General features: G+C 54.6%; 1 long non-coding RNA gene across 1 annotated transcript; it reads left to right on the top strand.

Annotated features, from left to right (window-relative positions):
- Nucleotides 1-3,514: 3,514 nt before the first annotated feature.
- Nucleotides 3,515-6,493, top strand: LOC132388550 (uncharacterized). The gene is made up of 3 exons (XR_009510265.1): nucleotides 3,515-3,564; nucleotides 4,682-4,746; nucleotides 5,730-6,493. It is a non-coding gene; the product is annotated as an uncharacterized LOC132388550 (long non-coding RNA).
- The last annotated feature ends 18,650 nt before the right edge of the window (nucleotides 6,494-25,143 follow it).

Below are 25,143 nucleotides of genomic sequence, written 5' to 3'. Positions count from 1 at the left end.
TCCCTCGCCGTGACATCGAGATACACTTCATTGTGCGCCGGCACACCTCTGGCCGGGGCATAGAAACTCCTATCTCACTGACACCGACACGTCCCTCACAGCAAATCGGACATGCCCAGCGCTGAGACAGGGAATCGATCATTACAACGATACTGACACAGACCCTTTTTTAACAACAACAAAACCTTCACCAGGGCATTGATGACCCCTCAGAGTGATACACCTCTCAGCGCGACACAGACACACGCTTCAAGGAAGCGCCGCCGCCTCGCACTGTGCCACCAGCACATGCTTCACTGTGACACCCTTCACCGTGACACTGACACAACACTCTCTGTGCCACCAGCACATGCTTCACTGTGACACCCTTCACCGTGACACTGACACAACACTCTCTGTGCCACCAGCACATGCTTCACTGTGACACCCTTCACCGTGACACCGACACAACACTCTCTGTGCCACCAGCACATGCTTCACTGTGACACCCTTCACCGTGACTCTGACACAACACTCTCTGTGCCACCAGCACATGCTTCACTGTGACACCCTTCACCGTGACACTGACACAACACTCTCTGTGCCACCAGCACATGCTTCACTGTGACACCCTTCACCGTGACACCGACACAACACTCTCTGTGCCACCAGCACATGCTGCACTGTGACACCCTTCACCGTTACTCTGACACAACACTCTCTGTGACCCGTTAGGTAGCGTGACGCTGACTCATGTGTCACTGTAAACGCTAAACATCCTTCACCATCTCTCTCAGTATTACAGATTCGTCAGTCTCTTAAACGAATGCACAACGATCTCAGTCACTTGTTCACTGAGATGGAATCGAAGTACAGATCTGTCAACGAAGCCAAGGCTCAAATCTGTGAATTGTTGACCAGCAGAAGAGGTGAGGCATCATCTCCCTCTTTCACCCGCTCCTCATCACAGGACAGGCATGGAGAGAGGAAGCGTCACTCTGTGCTTGACATCGGGTGTGTGTGAAGAGATGGTATGGAGGGTGATTCACTCTGTGTTTGACCCGGTGATTGCGTGGAGGAAGTTTCACTCTATCACTGAATCCAGGAGAGTGTGATGGGTCGTTGTGCAGGTGGATTCACTCTGTGTCTGACCTCGGGACTGTGAGACGTAACATTACAGCTTCACTCTAAGTCTCACACCAGGAGTGTGTGATGGACAGTGTAGAACCAGCTTCGTTGTGCGTCTGACAGCGGTATTCTGTGATGGACAGTGCCCAGAGAGGTGTACCCCTGTCTGACCCCCGAAGGGTGTTATGGCACCATGGAGAGAGGGTTTCACTCATGAATCTGGGAGAGTGTCACACCCGGTGCAGTGGGGTCTTCACTCGGTGTCTGAATCCGGGAGTTTGCAATGGAACAGTGGAGAGATAGCTTCCGTTTGTGTCTGATTCCGGGAGTGAGTGATGCCACGGTGAAGAGGCAGCTGCATTCCGTGTCTGACCCCCGGAGTGTGCGATGGGGCTGTGGAGAAACAGCAAGACTGACAAAGCCTGTATGTGATTGTATTTCGTGAAAGTATCAAAATTCTGTTCTCTGACTCCGGGAGTGTGTGATGGAACGTTGTGGAGGGAGATTCACTCCATGTCTGACCCCGAGAGTGTGTGATGGAACGGTGTGGAGGAAGATTCACCCTGTGTCTGACCCCGGGACTGTGCGATGGGGCGGTGTGGAGGGAGATTCACTCTGTTTCTGACCCCGGCAGTGTGTGATGGGACAGTGCCGAGGGAGATTCACTCTGTGTCTGACCCCGGGACTGTGCGATGGGGCGGTGTGGAGGGAGATTCACTCTGTGTTTGACCCCGGGAGTGTGTGATGGGACGGTGTGGAGGGAGATTCACTTTGTTTCTGACCCCGGCAGTGTGTGATGGGACGGTGCCGAGGGAGATTCACTCTGTGTCTGACCCCGGGAGTGTGTGATGGGACGGGCTGGAGGGAGATACATTCTGTGTCTGACCCCGAGAGTGTGTGACGGGACGGTGTGGAGGGAGATTCACTCTGTGTCTGACCCCGGGAGTGTGTGATGGGACGGTGTGAAGGGAGATTCACTCTGTGTCTGACCCCGATTGTGCCTGACGGGACGGTGTGGATATTGATTCACTCTGTGTCTGAGCTCGGGAGTGTGAGATCGGACGGTGTGCAGGGAGCTTAAATCCGCGTCTCATCCCGTGTATGTATAATGGGAGCCTGTGTTTGACACTGTGAGTGTGCGACAAAAGTTTTAACGGGAAGTGAGGTGAGGTGGGTGAGTGCGTTTGGGGGGAGGTGGGGAGGTCATGTGTGTATCTGACACCAGGAACAGTGACGCGTGCCTGGATGGCTTTTCGCTCTGTGTCTGAAACCAGTGGTGTGTGATCGGGCGGGGCGGAGTGAACTTCTCTCGTTTTCAGAACCCTGTGTTGTGTGATGTCACCGGGTAGAAGGAGCATCATACTGTGTCTGACCCCGGGAGTGGGCGGCGGGATGGTGCAGAGAGTGTTTCATTTTTATCTGATCACGGGCGTGTGTATTGTGTAGTGTGCAGGGAGGTTCACACTGTGTTTGTCCGCAGGACTCTGTGATAGGAGCGTGTGCAGTGAGCTTCACTCCATGTTTGACCCATGGAGTGTGTGATAGTGCGGTGGTGAGAAAGCTTCAATCTGACACTGACCTCGATCGTTTGTGATGAGACAGTGTGGAAGGAGAACCACTCTGTGTCTGACTCCGTGAGTGTATCAGGGGAGGGGGTAGAGGTAGGCTCAATCTGTGCCTGACCGTAGAGTCTGTGATGGATGATGTGGAGGGAACTTCACTCTGACTCCGTGAGTGTATCAGGGGAGGGGGTAGAGGTAGGCTCAATCTGTGCCTGACCGGAGAGTCTGTGATGGATGATGTGTAGGGAACTTCACGCTGTGTCTGATGATGTGAATCTGTGATGGGACGTTCTGGAGGGATTTTCATTCTGTGCCTCTCCCCGGGTGTTTGCGATGTGACAGTGTGGTACGAGATTCACTCTGTGTCTTGACCCCGGGAGTGTGAGACGGATGGTTTTGAGAGTGAGTCACTCTGTGTCTTGACCCCGGGAATGTGTGATGGACGGTGTGGTACGAGATTCACTCTCTGTCTGACCCCGGGAGTGTGTGCTGGGTCAGCGTGGAGGGAGATTCACTCTGTGTCTGACCACGGGAGTGTGTGACGGACGGTGTGGTGGAAAACGTCACTAGGTCTGATCCTTGTTAATGAGATGGGACGGTGGGGGAGTGGGGGGAGGGGATTCACTCTGTGCCTGATTTCAGGTGTGCGTGATGGGACCGCGTGGAGTGAATTTCACTTTGTGTGTGTGTGATGAGAAAGTGTAAAACGAGATTCACTCTGTGTCTCACTGTTCCTTGACCCTGATTTCCAGAGCAAACTTGTTCCGAGGACTGGGTCACAAATAAAGATCGGTGTTATTACGTCTCCACGTTTGAAACATCTTTCCGCCAAGCGATGCAGGAATGTTCAAACCGTGACTCAAGGCTGCTGGAAATCAATTCAAGGGCTGAAGAGGTATGTGTCACAACACGAGAAGGTCTCACAGTAACACAGGAATCATCACACACCCCCGGGGTCATACACAGAGTGAATCTCCCTCCACACCGTCCCATCACACACACCCGGGGTCAGACACAGAGTGAATCTCCCTCTACACCGTCCCATCACATACCCGGGGTCAGACACAGAGTGAATCTCCCTCCACACAGTCCCATCACACACTCCCGGGGTCAGACACAGAGTGAATCTCCCTCCACACCGTCCCGTCACACACTCCCGGGGTCAGACACAGAGTGATGCTCCCTCCACACCATCCCATCACACATTCCCTGGGTCAGACACAGAGTGAATCTCCTCCACACCGTCCCATCACACACTCCCGGGGTCAGACACAGAGTGAATCTCCCTCCACACCATCCCATCACACATTCCCGGGGTCAGACACAGAGTGAATCTCCCTCCACACCATCCCATCACACACTCCCGGGGTCAGACACAGAGTGAAGTTCCCTTCACACCGACCCATCACACACTCCTGGGGTCAGACACAGAGTGAATCTCCCTCCACACCGTCCCATCACACACTCCCGGGGTCGGACACAGAGGGAATCTCCCTCCATACCGTCCCATCACACACTCCCGGGGTCAGACACAGAGTGAATCTCCCTCCACACCGTCCCATCAAACACTCCCGGGGTCAGACCCTCAGTGAATCTCCCTCCACACCGTCCCATCACACACTCCCGGGGTCAGACACAGAGGGAATCTCCCTCCACACCGTCCCATCACACACTCCCGGGGTCAGACACAGAGTGAATCTCCCTCCACAGCGTCCCATCACACACTCCCGGGGTCAGACACAGCATGAATCTCCCTCCACACCGTCCCATCACACACTCCCAGGGTCAGACACAAAGTGAATCTCCCTCCACACCGTCCGGTCACACACTCCCGGGGTCAGACACAAAGTGAAGCTCCCTCCAGACCGTCCCATCACACACACCCGGGGTCAGACACAGAGTGAATCTCCCTCCTCACCGTCCCATCACCGATTCGTGTCGTAATCAACATTGAGAATCTACGTGGGTAGTTTTCAATTCTTGGCATTAATCAAATAAATTTAATTTCCCAGATCTTTGTATCCCACAAACTTTTATACCGAAACCGTGCACACTGGATTGGGAAATGCGAAGCCGGGTGAGATTTGAACTGATATGTGGCGAGAGAGTTGGACATTGACATAGTCCTGACGGTTGAACGTGGGATTAGTTTACGATTAGACTGTAGGAGGTTGTCGGGAGCATGTGGTACAATGGCAACATTTTCGGGCCGGCACGGGTCTTTCGGGGAAGGACAGGGCAGTGGGAATATTTCGGAAACTGCCAGTGGGCAGTAGGGAGAGATCAGTGACAGGGATTATTTTTGTACTGACATATGTGGGTGAGCACAGCGCGGGGCAATGGGATCATTTTGGACATAGCGGCCGGGTTGTGAGGAGAGGAAGCAAAAGTGGGATTAGTTTAGTGAGTGATTTAGATCTGAGGGGTCGGAGAATGACAACTGGATTAAGTTGGAGACAATACAGGGCGATGGGCGCACAGTGGGTTAATGGGATTAGTTTGCGAACTGACGCAAGGATGTGGGAGAAAGGGTGCCAGTGGTATGTCTGGAGGCGGACCAGAGGCTCTGGCGAGAGCGAGGAGTAGGGATATCAGTTAGGATGCAGATACGAAGCTCTGGGTCGAGGGTTGGGCAGCGGGATTAATCTGGGACCGGCACGGGGCTCAGGGAAAAGTGTAGAACTGTGGGATTCATTTCGGGACAGTCATAACTCTGTGTAGAGACGGTGGGACTGTATGGTTCGATAGGAGAATGAAACAGATCAGAGGGGAGAGGGTGGGCCTGTTCGTTTCGTGTGGGGACAATCAGTATGAGGAAGCGGTTCGGTCGGATTAGTTTGAGAGACACAGGGCTGTGGGGAGACATTGAAACTGTTGTATCTGTCCGGGTACTGGCACGGGACCGGGGTGAGGGAGTGGATTAGTGGGATGAGTTCGGGGACATTACACACGCTGCTAGTAGAGAGCGAATTCATGGGATTAGTTTATGGACGGTCTCCGCTCGGGTACTCTGCTGGAGCTGTTTTGTCTCTGTTGACATTGTTTAACCCTCTTGGATAGGACTGTGGGCTTGGCCCTCCTGTTCAATGCGTCCCCGGGGACGTCCGACTGTAGAGACTGCGAGCCACACGGAGGGAGTAATCCTTGTGATTCTGATCGGCGTTTCATCTGCGAGAAGTCGGCTCCTTTGTTCCCGGATATTCCTGAAAAGATCCAGGGTCTCTGCCAAAAGCCAGTGGAGTCGTCATGAATCAAGTGACTACTCCCATTTTCTCCTCCTTCTCTCTCCTTCACGCTCACTCCTAAATCCTTTCAAATTTGCTCCCCACCTTCTCTGCCCCTCCCTCCTACTCCATCTCCTCCTCTTACCGCAAGCACATTCTCTGCACCAGACACCGACAAATCCCTCCAGCCATCTATGCCCTTCTTTCTCGCCATTCCTACCATCCCGCTCTTCCAAGCTACATCTACCATTCCCTCTGCCCCTCACCTCCCCAAATTACAAACTTTCTCCGCCCTCTCTTTCCCTGCAATCTGTGCACTCTCTCCCCTTTCCTCCCCCAGGAACTCTCTACCTCCCCTCCCCGTTATCTCTAAACTCTCCGTCTCCCTGATCCCTCTCTCTCTTTCTGCTTTCCACACACTCTCATCTCAACCCTGTGCCGTCTGGTGCTCGACAACCCAACCCTGGGTAAAAGGCTATGCTTAATCCCTCTGTCTGTGCGCCTCTTGGGTTTATGGAAATCTGTAAATTTACAACTACTCTCCAAGGAATAAAATCCCAACTTTCCCTCCCTCCCACCAGAACTCAGTCCTCCGAGTTTCGGCAATATCCCGTAGAACTCACTGCACATTATATCCAGTTCACTTGCATTTCTCCTAAAGCAGGGCGGCCTCACCGACGTCTTGTACCGCGACAACGTGACCTCACGTCTCCTGCACTCAGTGTGACTGGTGAAGACCAGTGGGCCAAGTGTCCTGTCCACCCCATCGGATGTTTTCCACAGGAATCTCTGTCTCCTTTATTATCTGAAACTTAGTAAACCTGGAAGTTGTTGTTTTGCTGCATCGATACGGAGCAAAGAATCAATGTAAATTACCAAAAAATCGTAATAAAAACCTGAAAAATGTGGAGGTGGTGCACATGCGTTCGTAAACGTGCTGCTAGAAGTACAGAAGGTGATTCTGAACGGTTGAGTGTTCAGGCTTCTGTACCCCTGACCCGATTGTAGCATTGAGCAGGGAGCTTGACCCGGGGTAAGGGGCCGCACTGATGGATACCCCCTTCTCGAGGCATCGCATCTTGAAGATGTCCCCGACGCTGGGGAAGGCGCTGCCTTTGACGCTGGTTGAGTCTACACCCCTCTGCAGCCTCCGGTGACCCTGTCCTTTGCGGCCTCCACACCAGGCGGCGATTCTACAAGTCAGAATGCTCCCAACGTCCATCTGCAGACATTTCTTTGTCTTCAGTGAAAGGCCAAATCTTCTCAGACTCCTGACGTTGTCACACTTTCTGTAATGGGAGAGCTATGCGTGGCGGTGACGGCAAGTGTTGACTATGGTCCGGAATACACTCAGACTCTGACGCGAAATAAACAAAACGACAGTGACGAAAATCAAAGATTAGATCACAATCTGTAGCATTAGAAATGCTAATACAGCACGAGCCCTTTAATTCTGCCGGACAATAATTGGCAGTCAGAACCTAAAAGGGAAAGTGACAGCTAACCATGCTCCGGGTAATGGAGGTTCCGAATCCCGGATGCCTGCCGATGCAGACACTTTCTTCCTGTTTACATGCCCAGTGTAGATCCTCTGAGAAGCTGACACTCAGCAACACAGGAACTTCAAATATGATCATAGGATAGAGAGGCAGAATTAAGCTCTTTGGCAAATCGGGTCTACTCCGTCATTTCATGATGGTCGATCCATTTCCCTCGCAGCTCCAATCTCCCGCATTCTCCCTGTACCTCTGCGTGGCCTGACTAATCAAGATTCTCTCAGCCTCTCCCTTAAACTTCAGGTCGTAGTATTCGCAGTCTGTTGTGGCAACAGATTCCATAGGTTCATCCCAGAAAGGCGAATGAAATTCTCCTCATCTGCGTTTTAAAATGACGTTCCACTATTCCACGTGGGCCCACTGGCCTTAGACTCTCCCGCCATAGGGAAACTTCTCTCCACATCTATTTTATCGAAGCCTTTAAGCATTTGATTGTTTACAAAAACACCAACCACCACCCTCCCACAACCCCACCATTCTTCTGGGTCACAGCCATGAAACGCCCCTGATTTGATAAAGGTTTCAATCACGGAATCATTTCCGTGAACTTCCTTTCAACCCTTTCCAATTCAAACACATCCGGCCGGGTTAGGTGAAGGACCCGGAACTGCTGACAATCTTCCTTGAGACCTCACCAGTGCTTTATAAAGCCTCAACGTTACACCCCTGCTGTTCTATTCTAATCCTCTCGACGTGAATGCGACATTGCATTTGGCTTCCTCGCCTCCGACTCCGCCTGAAAATACATCTTTAGGGAATCCAACACAAGGACTCCCAAGTCTTTTTGTATCTCAAGTGTTTGAATTCTCTCCCCGTTTAGAAAATAGTCTGTGCCTTTATTTCCTCCACCAAAGTGCATGACCATACACATCCCGACACTATGATCCATCCGCCGCTTCTTTCCCCATTCTCTCAATCTCTCTGGAACATTCTGTAGCCTCTCTGCTTCCTCAGCACTATCGTTAGATCGGGGATTTCACTGCCGATCTGCACTGACTGAGGTTTCCCGATGAGGAGGACAGCTGCCCGGTGTTGTATTGTCCAGGTGGTCCAGTGACCAGTGGGGAGCGAACAGGTTCGTATCGGATGTAGACCTATTGTGCTCATCGTCAGGGTGCAGCGCGTCCACGTCCTTGCTGGAGAAGAGGTTAAATCTGGGTGTGACCCGACTCTCGAAGCACTCAGTCACAGCAGTTGTGAGTGTCACTGGGCGAGTGCAGTTGAGGAAGCTCACCCTACTCTTCTCGGGCATGGTGTCATTTTCCGCATTTTCAAGTAGGAGGGAAATTCCGTCTACAGCAGCGAGAGATTGAAGATATCCTCGGCAACTCCAGTCCACACTACAGTCCTCCCCATCTCCGCCACCTTGTCCCTCAACTACACCCCACCCCGTCTCCGTCACCTTATCCCTCATCTACACCCCTCCCCGTCTCCGTCACCTTATCCCTCATCTACACCCCTCCCCATCTCCGTCACCTTATCCCCCATCTACACCCCTCCCCATCTCCGTCACCTTATCCCCCATCTACACCCCTCCCCGTCTCCGTCACCTTATCCCTCATCTACACCCCTCCCCATCTCCGTCACCTTATCCCCCATCTACACCCCTCCCCATCTCCGTCACCTTATCCCCCATCTACACCCCTCCCCATCTCCGTCACCTTATCCCCCATCTACACCCCTTCCCGTCACCTTATCCCCCATCTACACCCCTCCCCGTCTCCGTCACCTTATCCCTCATCTACACCCCTCCCCGTCCCCGTCACCATGTCCCGCATCTACACCATTCCCCGTCTCCGTCACCTTATCCCTCATCTACAACACTCCCCGTCTCCGTCACCTTATCCCTCATCTACACCCCTCCCCGTCTCCGTCACCTTATCCCTCATCTACACCCCTCCCCGTCTCCGTCACCTTATCCCCCATCTACACCCCTCCCCGTCTCCGTCACCTTACCCCTCATCTACACCTCTCCCCGTCTCCGTCACCTTATCCCCCATCTACACCCCTCCCCGTCTCCGTCACCTTATCCCTCATCTACACCCCTCCCCATCTCCGTCACCTTATCCCCCATCTACACCCCTCCCCATCTCCGTCACCTTATCCCCCATCTACACCCCTCCCCATCTCCGTCACCTTATCCCCCATCTACACCCCTCCCCGTCTCCGTCACCTTATCCCTCATCTACACCCCTCCCCGTCTCCGTCACCTTATCCCTCATCTACACCTCTCCCCGTCTCCGTCACCTTATCCCTCATCTACACCCCTCCCCGTCTCCGTCACCTTATCCCCCATCTACACCCCTCCCCGTCTCCGTCACCTTACCCCTCATCTACACCCCTCCCCGTCTCCGTCACCTTACCCCTCATCTACACCCCTCCCCGTCTCCGTCACCTTGTCCCTCATCTACACCCCTCCCCGTCTCCGTCACCTTATCCCTCATCTACACCCCTCCCCGTCTCCGTCACCTTACCCCTCATCTACACCCCTCCCCTTCTCCGTCACCTTATCCCTCATCTACACCCCTCCCCGTCTCCGTCACCTTGTCCCGCATCTACACCCCTCCCCGTCTCCGTCACCTTACCCCTCATCTACACCCCTCCCCGTCTCCGTCACCTTACCCCTCATCTACACCCCTCCCCATCTCCGTCACCTTGTCCCCCATCTACACCCCTCCCCGTCTCCGTCACCTTACCCCTCATCTACACCCCTCCCCGTCTCCGTCACCTTATCCCTCATCTACACCCCTCGCCGTCTCCGTCACCTTGTCCCCCATCTACACCCCTCCCCATCTCCGTCACCTTATCCCCCAACTACACCCCTCCCCGTCTCCGTCACCTTGTCCCCCATTTACACCCCTCCCCGTCTCCGTCACCTTGTCCCTCATCTACACCCCTCCCAATCTCCGTCACCTTGTCCCTCATCTACACTCCTCCCCGTCTCCGTCACCTTACCCCTCATCTACACCCCTCCCCGTCTCCGTCACCTTGTTCCCCCATCTACACCCCTCCCCGTCTCCGTCACCTTGTCCCCCATCTACACCCCTCCCCGTCTCCGTCACCTTGTCCCCCATCTACACCCCTCCCAATCTCCGTCACCTTATCCCTCATCTACACCCCTCCCCGTCTCCGTCACCTTACCCCTCATCTACACCCCTCCCCGTCTCCGTCACCTTATCCCTCATCTACACCCCTCGCCGTGTCCGTCACCTTACCCCTCATCTACACCCCTCCCTATCTCCGTCACCTTGTCCCTCATCTACACACCTCCCCGTCTCCGTCACCTTATCCCTCATCTACACCCCTCCCCGTCTCCGTCACCTTATCCCCCATCTACACCCCTCCCCGTCTCTGTCACCTTATCCCTCATCTACACCCCTCCCCGTCTCCGTCACCTTATCCCTCATCTACACCCCTCGCCGTCTCCGTCACCTTATCCCTCATCTACCCCCCTCCCCGTCTCCGTCACCTTATCCCTCATCTACACCCCTCGCCGTCTCCGTCACCTTATCCCTCATCTACACCCCTCCCCATCTCCGTCACCTTATCCCCCATCTACACCCCTCCCCATCTCCGTCACCTTATCCCTCATCTGCACCCCTCCCCATCTCCGTCACCTTGTCCCTCATCTACCCCCCTCCCCATCTCCGTCACCTTATCCCTCATCTACACCCCTCCCCATCTCCGTCACCTTGTCCCTCATCTACACCCCTCCCCGTCTCCGTCACCTTATCCCTCATCTACACCCCTCCCCGTCTCCGTCACCTTATCCCTCATCTACACCCCTCCCCGTCTCCGTCACCTTATCCCCCATCTACACCCCTCCCCGTCTCCGTCACCTTACCCCTCATCTACACCCCTCCCCGTCTCCGTCACCTTACCCCTCATCTACACCCCTCCCCGTCTCCGTCACCTTGTCCCTCATCTACACCCCTCCCCGTCTCCGTCACCTTATCCCTCATCTACACCCCTCCCCGTCTCCGTCACCTTACCCCTCATCTACACCCCTCCCCGTCTCCGTCACCTTGTTCCCCCATCTACACCCCTCCCCGTCTCCGTCACCTTGTCCCCCATCTACACCCCTCCCCGTCTCCGTCACCTTGTCCCCCATCTACACCCCTCCCAATCTCCGTCACCTTATCCCTCATCTACACCCCTCCCCGTCTCCGTCACCTTACCCCTCATCTACACCCCTCCCCGTCTCCGTCACCTTATCCCTCATCTACACCCCTCGCCGTGTCCGTCACCTTACCCCTCATCTACACCCCTCCCTATCTCCGTCACCTTGTCCCTCATCTACACCCCTCCCCGTCTCCGTCACCTTATCCCTCATCTACACCCCTCCCCGTCTCCGTCACCTTATCCCCCATCTACACCCCTCCCCGTCTCTGTCACCTTATCCCTCATCTACACCCCTCCCCGTCTCCGTCACCTTATCCCTCATCTACACCCCTCGCCGTCTCCGTCACCTTATCCCTCATCTACCCCCCTCCCCGTCTCCGTCACCTTATCCCTCATCTACACCCCTCGCCGTCTCCGTCACCTTATCCCTCATCTACACCCCTCCCCATCTCCGTCACCTTATCCCCCATCTACACCCCTCCCCATCTCCGTCACCTTATCCCTCATCTACACCCCTCCCCATCTCCGTCACCTTGTCCCTCATCTACCCCCCTCCCCATCTCCGTCACCTTATCCCTCATCTACACCCCTCCCCATCTCCGTCACCTTGTCCCTCATCTACACCCCTCCCCGTCTCCGTCACCTTATCCCTCATCTACACCCCTCCCCGTCTCCGTCACCTTATCCCTCATCTACACCCCTCCCCGTCTCCGTCACCTTATCCCCCATCTACACCCCTCCCCGTCTCCGTCACCTTACCCCTCATCTACACCTCTCCCCGTCTCCGTCACCTTATCCCCCATCTACACCCCTCCCCGTCTCCGTCACCTTATCCCTCATCTACACCCCTCCCCATCTCCGTCACCTTATCCCCCATCTACACCCCTCCCCATCTCCGTCACCTTATCCCCCATCTACACCCCTCCCCATCTCCGTCACCTTATCCCCCATCTACACCCCTCCCCGTCTCCGTCACCTTATCCCTCATCTACACCCCTCCCCGTCTCCGTCACCTTATCCCTCATCTACACCTCTCCCCGTCTCCGTCACCTTATCCCTCATCTACACCCCTCCCCGTCTCCGTCACCTTATCCCCCATCTACACCCCTCCCCGTCTCCGTCACCTTACCCCTCATCTACACCCCTCCCCGTCTCCGTCACCTTACCCCTCATCTACACCTCTCCCCGTCTCCGTCACCTTATCCCCCATCTACACCCCTCCCCGTCTCCGTCACCTTATCCCTCATCTACACCCCTCCCCATCTCCGTCACCTTATCCCCCATCTACACCCCTCCCCATCTCCGTCACCTTATCCCCCATCTACACCCCTCCCCATCTCCGTCACCTTATCCCCCATCTACACCCCTCCCCGTCTCCGTCACCTTATCCCTCATCTACACCCCTCCCCGTCTCCGTCACCTTATCCCTCATCTACACCTCTCCCCGTCTCCGTCACCTTATCCCTCATCTACACCCCTCCCCGTCTCCGTCACCTTATCCCCCATCTACACCCCTCCCCGTCTCCGTCACCTTACCCCTCATCTACACCCCTCCCCGTCTCCGTCACCTTACCCCTCATCTACACCCCTCCCCGTCTCCGTCACCTTGTCCCTCATCTACACCCCTCCCCGTCTCCGTCACCTTATCCCTCATCTACACCCCTCCCCGTCTCCGTCACCTTACCCCTCATCTACACCCCTCCCCTTCTCCGTCACCTTATCCCTCATCTACACCCCTCCCCGTCTCCGTCACCTTGTCCCGCATCTACACCCCTCCCCGTCTCCGTCACCTTACCCCTCATCTACACCCCTCCCCGTCTCCGTCACCTTACCCCTCATCTACACCCCTCCCCATCTCCGTCACCTTGTCCCCCATCTACACCCCTCCCCGTCTCCGTCACCTTACCCCTCATCTACACCCCTCCCCGTCTCCGTCACCTTATCCCTCATCTACACCCCTCGCCGTCTCCGTCACCTTGTCCCCCATCTACACCCCTCCCCATCTCCGTCACCTTATCCCCCAACTACACCCCTCCCCGTCTCCGTCACCTTGTCCCCCATTTACACCCCTCCCCGTCTCCGTCACCTTGTCCCTCATCTACACCCCTCCCAATCTCCGTCACCTTGTCCCTCATCTACACTCCTCCCCGTCTCCGTCACCTTACCCCTCATCTACACCCCTCCCCGTCTCCGTCACCTTGTTCCCCCATCTACACCCCTCCCCGTCTCCGTCACCTTGTCCCCCATCTACACCCCTCCCCGTCTCCGTCACCTTGTCCCCCATCTACACCCCTCCCAATCTCCGTCACCTTATCCCTCATCTACACCCCTCCCCGTCTCCGTCACCTTACCCCTCATCTACACCCCTCCCCGTCTCCGTCACCTTATCCCTCATCTACACCCCTCGCCGTCTCCGTCACCTTACCCCTCATCTACACCCCTCCCTATCTCCGTCACCTTGTCCCTCATCTACACCCCTCCCCGTCTCCGTCACCTTATCCCTCATCTACACCCCTCCCCGTCTCCGTCACCTTACCCCTCATCTACACCCCTCCCCTTCTCCGTCACCTTATCCCTCATCTACACCCCTCCCCGTCTCCGTCACCTTGTCCCGCATCTACACCCCTCCCCGTCTCCGTCACCTTACCCCTCATCTACACCCCTCCCCGTCTCCGTCACCTTACCCCTCATCTACACCCCTCCCCATCTCCGTCACCTTGTCCCCCATCTACACCCCTCCCCGTCTCCGTCACCTTACCCCTCATCTACACCCCTCCCCGTCTCCGTCACCTTATCCCTCATCTACACCCCTCGCCGTCTCCGTCACCTTGTCCCCCATCTACACCCCTCCCCATCTCCGTCACCTTATCCCCCAACTACACCCCTCCCCGTCTCCGTCACCTTGTCCCCCATTTACACCCCTCCCCGTCTCCGTCACCTTGTCCCTCATCTACACCCCTCCCAATCTCCGTCACCTTGTCCCTCATCTACACTCCTCCCCGTCTCCGTCACCTTACCCCTCATCTACACCCCTCCCCGTCTCCGTCACCTTGTTCCCCCATCTACACCCCTCCCCGTCTCCGTCACCTTGTCCCCCATCTACACCCCTCCCCGTCTCCGTCACCTTGTCCCCCATCTACACCCCTCCCAATCTCCGTCACCTTATCCCTCATCTACACCCCTCCCCGTCTCCGTCACCTTACCCCTCATCTACACCCCTCCCCGTCTCCGTCACCTTATCCCTCATCTACACCCCTCGCCGTCTCCGTCACCTTACCCCTCATCTACACCCCTCCCTATCTCCGTCACCTTGTCCCTCATCTACACCCCTCCCCGTCTCCGTCACCTTATCCCTCATCTACACCCCTCCCCGTCTCCGTCACCTTATCCCCCATCTACACCCCTCCCCGTCTCTGTCACCTTATCCCTCATCTACACCCCTCCCCGTCTCCGTCACCTTATCCCTCATCTACACCCCTCCCCGTCTCCGTCACCTTATCCCTCATCTACACCCCTCGCCGTCTCCGTCACCTTATCCCTCATCTACCCCCCTCCCCGTCTCCGTCACCTTATCCCTCATCTACACCCCTCGCCGTCTCCGTCACCTTATCCCTCATCTACACCCCTCCCCATCTCCGTCACCTTATCCCCCATCTACACCCCTCCCCATCTCCGTCACCTTATCCCTCATCTACACCCCTCCCCATCTCCGTCACCTTGTCCCTCATCTACCCCCCTCCCCATCTCCGTCACCTTATCCCTCATCTACACCCCTCCCCATCTCCGTCACCTTGTCCCTCATCTACACCCCTCCCCGTCTCCGTCACCTTATCCCTCATCTACACCCCTCCCCGTCTCCGTCACCTTATCCCTCATCTACACCCCTCCCCGTCTCCGTCACCTTATCCCTCATCTACACCCCTCGCCGTCTCCGTCACCTTACCCCTCATCTACACACCTCCCTATCTCCGTCACCTTGTCCCTCATCTACACCCCTCCCCGTCTCCGTCACCTTATCCCTCATCTACACCCCTCCCCGTCTCCGTCACCTTATCCCCCATCTACACCCCTCCCCGTCTCTGTCACCTTATCCCTCATCTACACCCCTCCCCGTCTCCGTCACCTTATCCCTCATCTACACCCCTCCCCGTCTCCGTCACCTTATCCCTCATCTACACCCCTCGCCGTCTCCGTCACCTTATCCCTCATCTACCCCCCTCCCCGTCTCCGTCACCTTATCCCTCATCTACACCCCTCGCCGTCTCCGTCACCTTATCCCTCATCTACACCCCTCCCCATCTCCGTCACCTTATCCCCCATCTACACCCCTCCCCATCTCCGTCACCTTATCCCTCATCTACACCCCTCCCCATCTCCGTCACCTTGTCCCTCATCTACCCCCCTCCCCATCTCCGTCACCTTATCCCTCATCTACACCCCTCCCCATCTCCGTCACCTTGTCCCTCATCTACACCCCTCCCCGTCTCCGTCACCTTATCCCTCATCTACACCCCTCCCCGTCTCCGTCACCTTATCCCTCATCTACACCCCTCCCCGTCTCCGTCACCTTATCCCCCATCTACACCCCTCCCCGTCTCCGTCACCTTACCCCTCATCTACACCTCTCCCCGTCTCCGTCACCTTATCCCCCATCTACACCCCTCCCCGTCTCCGTCACCTTATCCCTCATCTACACCCCTCCCCATCTCCGTCACCTTATCCCCCATCTACACCCCTCCCCATCTCCGTCACCTTATCCCCCATCTACACCCCTCCCCATCTCCGTCACCTTATCCCCCATCTACACCCCTCCCCGTCTCCGTCACCTTATCCCTCATCTACACCCCTCCCCGTCTCCGTCACCTTATCCCTCATCTACACCTCTCCCCGTCTCCGTCACCTTATCCCTCATCTACACCCCTCCCCGTCTCCGTCACCTTATCCCCCATCTACACCCCTCCCCGTCTCCGTCACCTTACCCCTCATCTACACCCCTCCCCGTCTCCGTCACCTTACCCCTCATCTACACCCCTCCCCGTCTCCGTCACCTTACCCCTCATCTACACCCCTCCCCTTCTCCGTCACCTTATCCCTCATCTACACCCCTCCCCGTCTCCGTCACCTTGTCCCGCATCTACACCCCTCCCCGTCTCCGTCACCTTACCCCTCATCTACACCCCTCCCCGTCTCCGTCACCTTACCCCTCATCTACACCCCTCCCCATCTCCGTCACCTTGTCCCCCATCTACACCCCTCCCCGTCTCCGTCACCTTACCCCTCATCTACACCCCTCCCCGTCTCCGTCACCTTATCCCTCATCTACACCCCTCGCCGTCTCCGTCACCTTACCCCTCATCTACACCCCTCCCAATCTCCGTCACCTTGTCCCTCATCTACACTCCTCCCCGTCTCCGTCACCTTACCCCTCATCTACACCCCTCCTCGTCTCCGTCACCTTGTTCCCCCATCTACACCCCTCCCCGTCTCCGTCACCTTGTCCCCCATCTACACCCCTCCCCGTCTCCGTCACCTTGTCCCCCATCTACACCCCTCCCAATCTCCGTCACCTTATCCCTCATCTACACCCCTCCCCGTCTCCGTCACCTTACCCCTCATCTACACCCCTCCCCGTCTCCGTCACCTTATCCCTCATCTACACCCCTCGCCGTCTCCGTCACCTTACCCCTCATCTACACCCCTCCCTATCTCCGTCACCTTGTCCCTCATCTACACCCCTCCCCGTCTCCGTCACCTTATCCCTCATCTACACCCCTCCCCGTCTCCGTCACCTTATCCCCCATCTACACCCCTCCCCGTCTCTGTCACCTTATCCCTCATCTACACCCCTCCCCGTCTCCGTCACCTTATCCCTCATCTACACCCCTCGCCGTCTCCGTCACCTTATCCCTCATCTACCCCCCTCCCCGTCTCCGTCACCTTATCCCTCATCTACACCCCTCGCCGTCTCCGTCACCTTATCCCTCATCTACACCCCTCCCCATCTCTGTGTAAATGTTCTGAATCGTGGGAAGTTCACATCTACAGATGCGCTGGGCTGTCCACACCGCTCTCTGAAGTGTCCTGCTATTGAGCTGGATAAGGTTCCCATACCAGTCAGTGATGTATCCACTCAGGATGCTCCGTGTTGTGTCTCTGTGGAAAGTTCTAATGTTTTGGGGACCCATACCAAACTTTGTCTACTGTCTGAGGTGAAAGAGGCGCTGTTGTGCATTTTTCATCACGCAGCTGGTATGTACAGTCCGCATTAGGTCCTCGGTGATGTAAATGCCGAGGAACGTAAAGCTGGTCACCTCTCAACCGCAATTCCATTGATGTCAACAGAGCTCAGCCTGTCTCCAGTCCTCTTATAGTCTACAAACAGCCATTTTATTATTGCGACATTGTGGGATTTATACCCCTCCCCTTCTCTGCCATGCCCTCCCTCCTCGATGCCCATTTTCCGTTGCCGACCTCATTTCCAACAGCCCCACCGTCTCCGTTACTACCCACTCCCACCAAAACGCCTCCCTATCTCTGTGATCACAGGGAATTGTGGGGAGAATTGGGGACAGCCGTCGTCCCGTGTTACACTTCCTTCTCACCATGTGCTATCGATCTCTCGGGCTGAGCCTCTCTGCGTTTCCATGTGGACAGACCGGTCGTGCGGTTCCTCACGGTTTCCTCTCAGTAACTGCAACCTCACCACATCTTCACTGCCCACCCTCTCCCCCTTTTCCTTCGGCGCTGCGTCCGGTCACGCACACATACCATCTCTGAAACAGACACAGAATTCAAGACTACAGGAACGCGGAAGTGCTTGGGATTGGTGAGAGGGAGAGTGGTCAGTGAGAAAGGGATTCGCAGAGTTTCTGACCACGTTACTGTATTATGGCAGAGAGCGAAGGGAACTTCACTGTGTGTTTGGCCCACGGATTTTGTGAATGGACGGGGCGGACGAAGCGCCACCTGGTGTCTGACCCTGGAAGTGTGTGATGGGGTGGTGTGGAGGGAGATTCACTCTGTGTCTGACCCTGAAAGTGTGTGATGGGGCGTTGTGGAGGAAGATTCACTTTGTGTCTGACGCCGGGAGAGTGTGATGGGGTGGTCTGGAGGGAGATTCACTCTGTGTCTGACCCCGGGAGTGTGTAATGGGACGGTGTGGAGGGAGATTCACTCTGTGTCTGACCCTGGAAGTGTGTGATGGGGCGTTGTGGAGGAAGATTCACTTTGTGTCTGACGCCGGGAGAGTGTGATAGGACGGTGTGGAGGGAGATTCACTCTGTGTCTGACCCCGGGAGTGTGAGATGGGACGGTGTGGAGGGAGATTCACTCTGTGTCTGACCCCGGGAGAGTGTGATGGGGTGGTGTGGAGGAAGATTCCCTTGAGAGGCGTCACTCTGTCTCTGACCCCGGGAGGTGTGTTCGAGCCGTCAGAATTCCGTCAGGTGAACATTCTGTGGGAATGGGAGAGAGAGAGAAGAGAGAAAGGGGTGTTGAAAGGGTCCGGGAGTAAGGAAGAGGGGAGATATTCAGAGACGGCCGAGTGAGGAGTGCAGTGAGATGGAAAGGCAGAGGGATAGAGAGATTAGAGAGACGGAACGAGCTGGAGAGGGAAAGAACAGGATAGTCAACATGTGATAGCTGAAGTTTCAGAGAGAGGACATTGTGCTATAGGGAGAGGTAGAGGGTTGAAAAAGATATATATGGACGGTGAGAAAGGGAAAGGTGTGGGTTGGAGGGAGAGGGAGGGGTGATTGTTGAAAACATTTCTGAGCTTTGAAGCTCCAGCTACGTCTGGCAAGACTCAGTTTTTTCGTTTGCTTTGCTCCTTCCGGCTGTCTACTGGGCTGACGTCACTGCTGTTTAGTTGTTGTTGTTGTTGCTGCCTTGACGAAGACCCAGTCCGGGTAGTCGAACGCCTTCAAGATTCCTCTCAAATACCTGCGCTCCCTGACTTTAGCTGTAATATTGGTGGGCTTACACTCGGCGCCGTGATGACGTGTTCTGATAAACCACAATTATGTTCTAATGGGTGATCAGAGTCAAACGGTAGGTGGTGATCTGTCTGTGTTGGTTTCTTGTAAACTTCAATATCCAGATGTCCATTTCCTTTGATAAGTACTCCACAGTCTAAAAAAGGCAGCTAATTTTTCTCGAAGTTTCCGGTGTAAATTTAATGTTTTCATCCACCGAGTTGATGTGTTCTGTGAAGTCTTGTCCATCATGGAGTTTGAGGTCAACCGTATAACAATTACAGCACGGAAACAGACCATCTCGTTCTTTCTAGTCCGTGCCGAAAGCTTAATCTCAACTGATCACACCGACCTGCACTCATCCCATAACCCTCCATTCTTTTCCTGTCCATATACCTATTGATGTTTTTATGACAATATCGAACCTTCATCTGCCACTCCTACTGGAAGCTCGTTCCACATAGGTACCACTCTTACCATTAACCTTTGGCCCCCTAACTCTCAAATCACGTCCTCATGTCCTCTTGTTTGAATCTCTGCTACTCTCAATGGAAAAAAGCTTCTCCACGTCAACTCTATCTATGGATCGCCCAACTGCAGTAAGTGTGACTCGGACATTTACAGTTGCAATAGGAAATACGGATTCACCTGCGAGAAGTCGTCGCGTTTATACCCAGATATTTCTGAAGAAATCCAAGATTCTCTGTCAACAGACTGCCTGGAAGACTTCAATCAAATGACCGCACCCTACTTCTCCTTCCTCAATCTACTCCCCTCTCACAATGCCATTCTTTCATCACTTCCCACCCTCTCTTCGCCTTCCTACACAGTCTCTTCCTTTACTCGCATCCCCATTCCCTCCCACTATTGTGCCTTTCCCCATCAAGAACATTCTTTTCCTCTCCAGGCCCCGAACCTCCCCCGCTCCCCGCATTTACTCTTCATTTCTACTCCTCTACTCTTTCTGCCCCTACACACCAAGTCCTTCCGCTTCTCCGCCTTTCTCTACCCACAGATCCCATTTTCGGCCTCTCTGCTCTCGGTTCCCTCCACACATTCGCACCTCAATTCTGTGCAATCTGGCTCACAATTCCCCAACCCAGGGGAAAAGTATAGTGCACATTCACCCTATCGCTGCCTCTCCTGTCTTCATACCCACGATCCAAGGAACAAAGTCTCCGCTTTCTTGCCTTCTCTCCGTAACTCAGACCCTCCACACCCGGCGATATCCTCGTAAATCTCCTTCTGCACTCTTTCCAGCTCAGTGGCATCTTTCCTTCAGCAGGGCGACTGGAACTGAAGACCGCCTTGCAAGTGCGGTCACATCGACGTCGTGTACAACTTGAACGTGACCTTGGTACGGTGCAAAGATGTAAAATTAACGTAAATTGGTAAAATTAATAAACAGTGGAAAAGGCGACTAGCGAGGCGGAGGGGAAGCAACTGCTTGTAAATTGTTGAGTTTACAGGTGCCTGTACCCCCCTCCCCGATGGTACCGATAAGCACAGGGCATTTCCCGGCGAGAGGGGTCCTCGCTGATGGATGTGGTATTCCCGAGGCATTACTGCTGGAACATGTCCTCGATGGAGGGGAGGGTTGTGCCCGTGATGGGGTTGGCTGAGCCTAGAACCCTCTGCAGCCTCTGGCGACTCTCTGCGTTGCAGCCTCCACACCCGGCGGCGATGCGACAAGTCAGAACGCTCTCCACAGTACATCCCGAGAAATCCCGAGTCTTCAATGACAGACCCACATCCCCTCAAACTCCTAACCTTGCAATCCCCTCTGTACCGAGAGAGATATGAACCTTGGAAAAAGACAAGGGTCGAGCAGAGTCTAGAATACACTCCGGTTCGGACTCGAAATAAACAAGACCACAGTGATGAAATCCGAAGATTAAATCACAAACAGCAGAACAAGAAATGGACCCCGTACGGTTGAGCACTGAGTGCTCGGCGCGAGGCCTTCACCGACAGACATTCCATGAAGGAACACTGGCCGACAATAATTGGCATTTTGTGCCTTAAAGGGAAGGTAACAGCCAACTATACTGGCGGAGTAGGAGTACCGAAACTTGGACTCCTGCCGCCGTCCAGTCAACAACATGGCACATTCCTAGTGTTTGAATGAATGTGTTATCTCCACCCAGATGTATTCAAGATTCTGTCCCTTCGATCTTATATCGAGCCCCACTATCGCTCTGATCTTAGCCTTAATCAATAGCGCTATCCCACCTCTGTGACCTTCCTGCTTCTCTTTCCCTATTACCTGATATCGTTGGATTGTCACGGTCCGGTCCGTTGACTCCTCACTTCAGTTAATTTCCGTTTTCCCGTGTTGCACTGGACTCCTTGACGAGAGAACCTTCTCCTCATTCGAACCGGCAGCATAAAACCTCCGGATTACATCCACTCGCTGCTGGTTGGTCACCTCAGCAGTGAGTCTATGCTCGCACTGGTCCGCAGAGAATGAGTCCCGTTGAGACCAGTCATCCGCGGTTCCTGGGTCCAGTCGAGAGCCTGCTGTCCGCGATTCCTGTGTCCAGTCGAGAGCTCTCCGTCCGCGGTTCCTGTGTCCAGTCGAGATCCTGCCGTCCGCGATTCCTGTGTCCAGTCGAGAGCCTGCCGTCTGCGGGTCCTGTGTCCAGTCGAGAGCCCGCCGTCTGCGGGTCCTGTGTCCAGTCGAGAGCCCGCCGTCTGCGGGTCCTGGGTCCAGTCGGGAGCCTGCCGTCCGCGGTTCCTATGTCCAGTCCAGAGCCCGCCGTGCGCGGTTCCTGGGTCCAGTCGAGAGCCTGCTGTCCGCGATTCCTGTGTCCAGTCGAGAGCCTGACGTCCGCGATTCCTGTGTCCAGTCGAGATCCTGCCATCCGCGGTTCCTGAGTCCAGTTGAAAGCCCGCCGTCCGCGGCTCCTGTGTCCAGTCGAGAGCCTGCCGTCCGCGTTTCCTATGTCCAGTCGAGAGCCTGCCGTCCGCGGATCTTGTGTCCAGTCGAGAGCCCGCCGTGCGCCGTTCCTGTATCCAGTCGAGATCCTGCCGTCCGCGGTTCTTGGGTCCAGTCGAGAGCCTGCCGTCCGCGGTTCCTGGGTACAGTCGAGAGCCTGCCGTCCGCGGTTCCTGTGTCCAGTCGAGTGCCTGCCGTCCCCGGTTCCTGGGTCCAGTCGACAGCCCGGCGTCCGCTGTTCCTGATTCCAGCCGAGAGCCTGCCGTCCGCGGTTCCTGAGTTCAGTCGAGAACCTGCCGTCCGCGGTTCCTGAGTTCAGTCGAGAGCCTGCCGTCCAGTTATGTTCTGCCGGCCGTTTGCCGCTATTCCTATGCGCGAAACCAATTGTCTGCCGTTGTTTGTTTTGTCGTCTTGTGTCCCGCAGAGTATTACAGGCCGTATGCCGCTCCGCCGAGACGCGGTACGACTGAAACATAGAAACACAGAAAACCTTGACCACAGCACAAGACGTTCGGCCTACGAAGTTGTGCCGAACGTATCCCTACCTCAGACTTTACTAGACGGACGTATAGCCCACTATTTTACTAAGCTCCATATATCTATATAAAAGACCCTTAAAAGAACCTGTCGAATCTGCCTCCACCACCATTGTCGGCAGCCTATTCCACGCGCTCACCACTCTCAGTAAAAGAAAAACTTACCCCTGACATCTCCTCTGTACTTAATCCCCAACACCTTAAATCTCTGCCATCCTATGGCAACCGTTTCAGCCCTGGGAAATAGACTCTGTCTATCCACACGATCGATAACTCTCATCATCTTATACACCTCTATCAGGTCACCTCTCGCCCTCCGTCGCTCCCAGGAGAAAAGTCCGAGTTCACTCAAACTAGTACCACAAGACATGCTTCCCAATACAGGCAACGTGCTTGTAAATGTCCTCTGCTCCATTTCTATGGCTTCCAGATCCTTTCTTTAGTGAGGTTACCAGACCTGACCACAGTCCTCCAAGTGGAATCTGACCAGCGTCCCATGAGGCTGCAACATTACCTCTCGGCTCCTAAAATCAATTCCACTACTGATGAAGGCCAATACACCATCCGCCTTCTTAACCACAGAGTCAACTTGCTCAGCTGCTTTGAGCGTCCTATGGACTCGGACCCCAGGATCCCTCTGATCCTCCACACTGGCAAGACCTTTACCACTAATACTATATTCTGCCATCATATTTCACCTACCAAAATGAACCACTTCACACTTACCTGGGTTGTACTCCATCACCACTTCTCAGACCAGTTTCGCATCCTATCAAAGTCCCGTTTTAACCTCTGACAGACCTTCACGCTATCCTAAACACCTCCAACCAATGTCTCATCAGCAAACGTACCCACACATCCCTCTACTTACTCATGAAGGTAATTTAAAAATAATCATAAAGAGCAGTGGGTCCCAGAACTGATCCCTGAGGCACTATACTGGTGACCGACAGCCAAGCAAATTTCACCGGTCTACAACCACCGTTTGCCTTCTGTGGGCAAACGGCTTCTGGGTCCCCTTGGATCCCAGCCCTCTTCCCTTTCTCTTTAATCCTTGAATGGGGTAACTTTATCAAATGCCGTGCTGAAATCCATACAAACTACATCTACAGCTCTTCCTTTATCAATGTGTTTCGACACATCCTCAAATCACAAAGAGCAGGAGGTCCCAGAACAGATCCAGGAGGCACTATACTGGTGAAGGACAACCATGCAAAGTTCACCCGTCTACAACCACCGTTTGCCTTCTGTGGGCAAACGGGTTCTTGGTCCCCTTGGATCCCAGCCCTCTTCCCTTTCTCTTTAATCCTTGAATGGGGTAACTTTATCAAATGCCGTGCTGAAATCCATACAAACTACATCTACAGCTCTTCCTTTATCAATGTGTTTAGACACATCCTCAAAGAATTCAATCAGGCTCGTAAGGCACGACCCCCCCCCCCCCCCTTGAGAAAGCCATGCTAACTACTCCTAATCAAGTCTTCATAAATCCTGCCTTCAGGATCTTCTCCATCAACTTACCCACCACTGAGGTACGACTCTTTGATCTATAATTTCCTGGGCTATCTCTGCTCCTTTTCATGAATATAGGAATAATATTCGCAACTCTCCAATCCTCCGGATCCTCTGCCGTCTCCATTGATGAAGCAAGAATCATCACTGGAGGCTCATCAATCTCCTCCCTCACCTCAAAGGTAGTCTTGGGTACATCTCATCGGGTCCCTGCGACCTATCTAACTTGATGCTTTCCTAAAGCTCCACCACATTCTCTTTCTTAATATCTAAATACACAAGTTTTTCAGTCTGCTGCAAGTCATCACTACAATCACTAAGATCCTTATTCCATAGTGAATACTGAAGTAAAGTATTCAGTAAGTACCTCTGATATTTCATCCAGCTCCATACACACTTTCCCACTGTCACACTTGATGGGTCCAATTAATTCACGTCTTCTCGCCTTGCTGTTCACATACTTGTAGAATGCCTTGGGTTTTTCCTTAATTCTGGCCGTTAAGGCCTTTTCATGGCCCGTTCTCGCTCTCCTAATTTCCTTCTTAAGCTCCTTCTTAGTAGCGTTATAATCTTTTATATCAATAACATTCACTAGCTCTCCGAGCCTTCTGTA

Source organism: Hypanus sabinus, unplaced genomic scaffold (genome assembly GCF_030144855.1).
Source record: "Hypanus sabinus isolate sHypSab1 unplaced genomic scaffold, sHypSab1.hap1 scaffold_346, whole genome shotgun sequence".
NCBI classification, from domain to species: Eukaryota; Metazoa; Chordata; class Chondrichthyes; order Myliobatiformes; family Dasyatidae; genus Hypanus; species Hypanus sabinus.
Note: the sequence above shows the minus strand (reverse complement) of the source record. Positions and strands in the feature narration are given on the sequence as shown.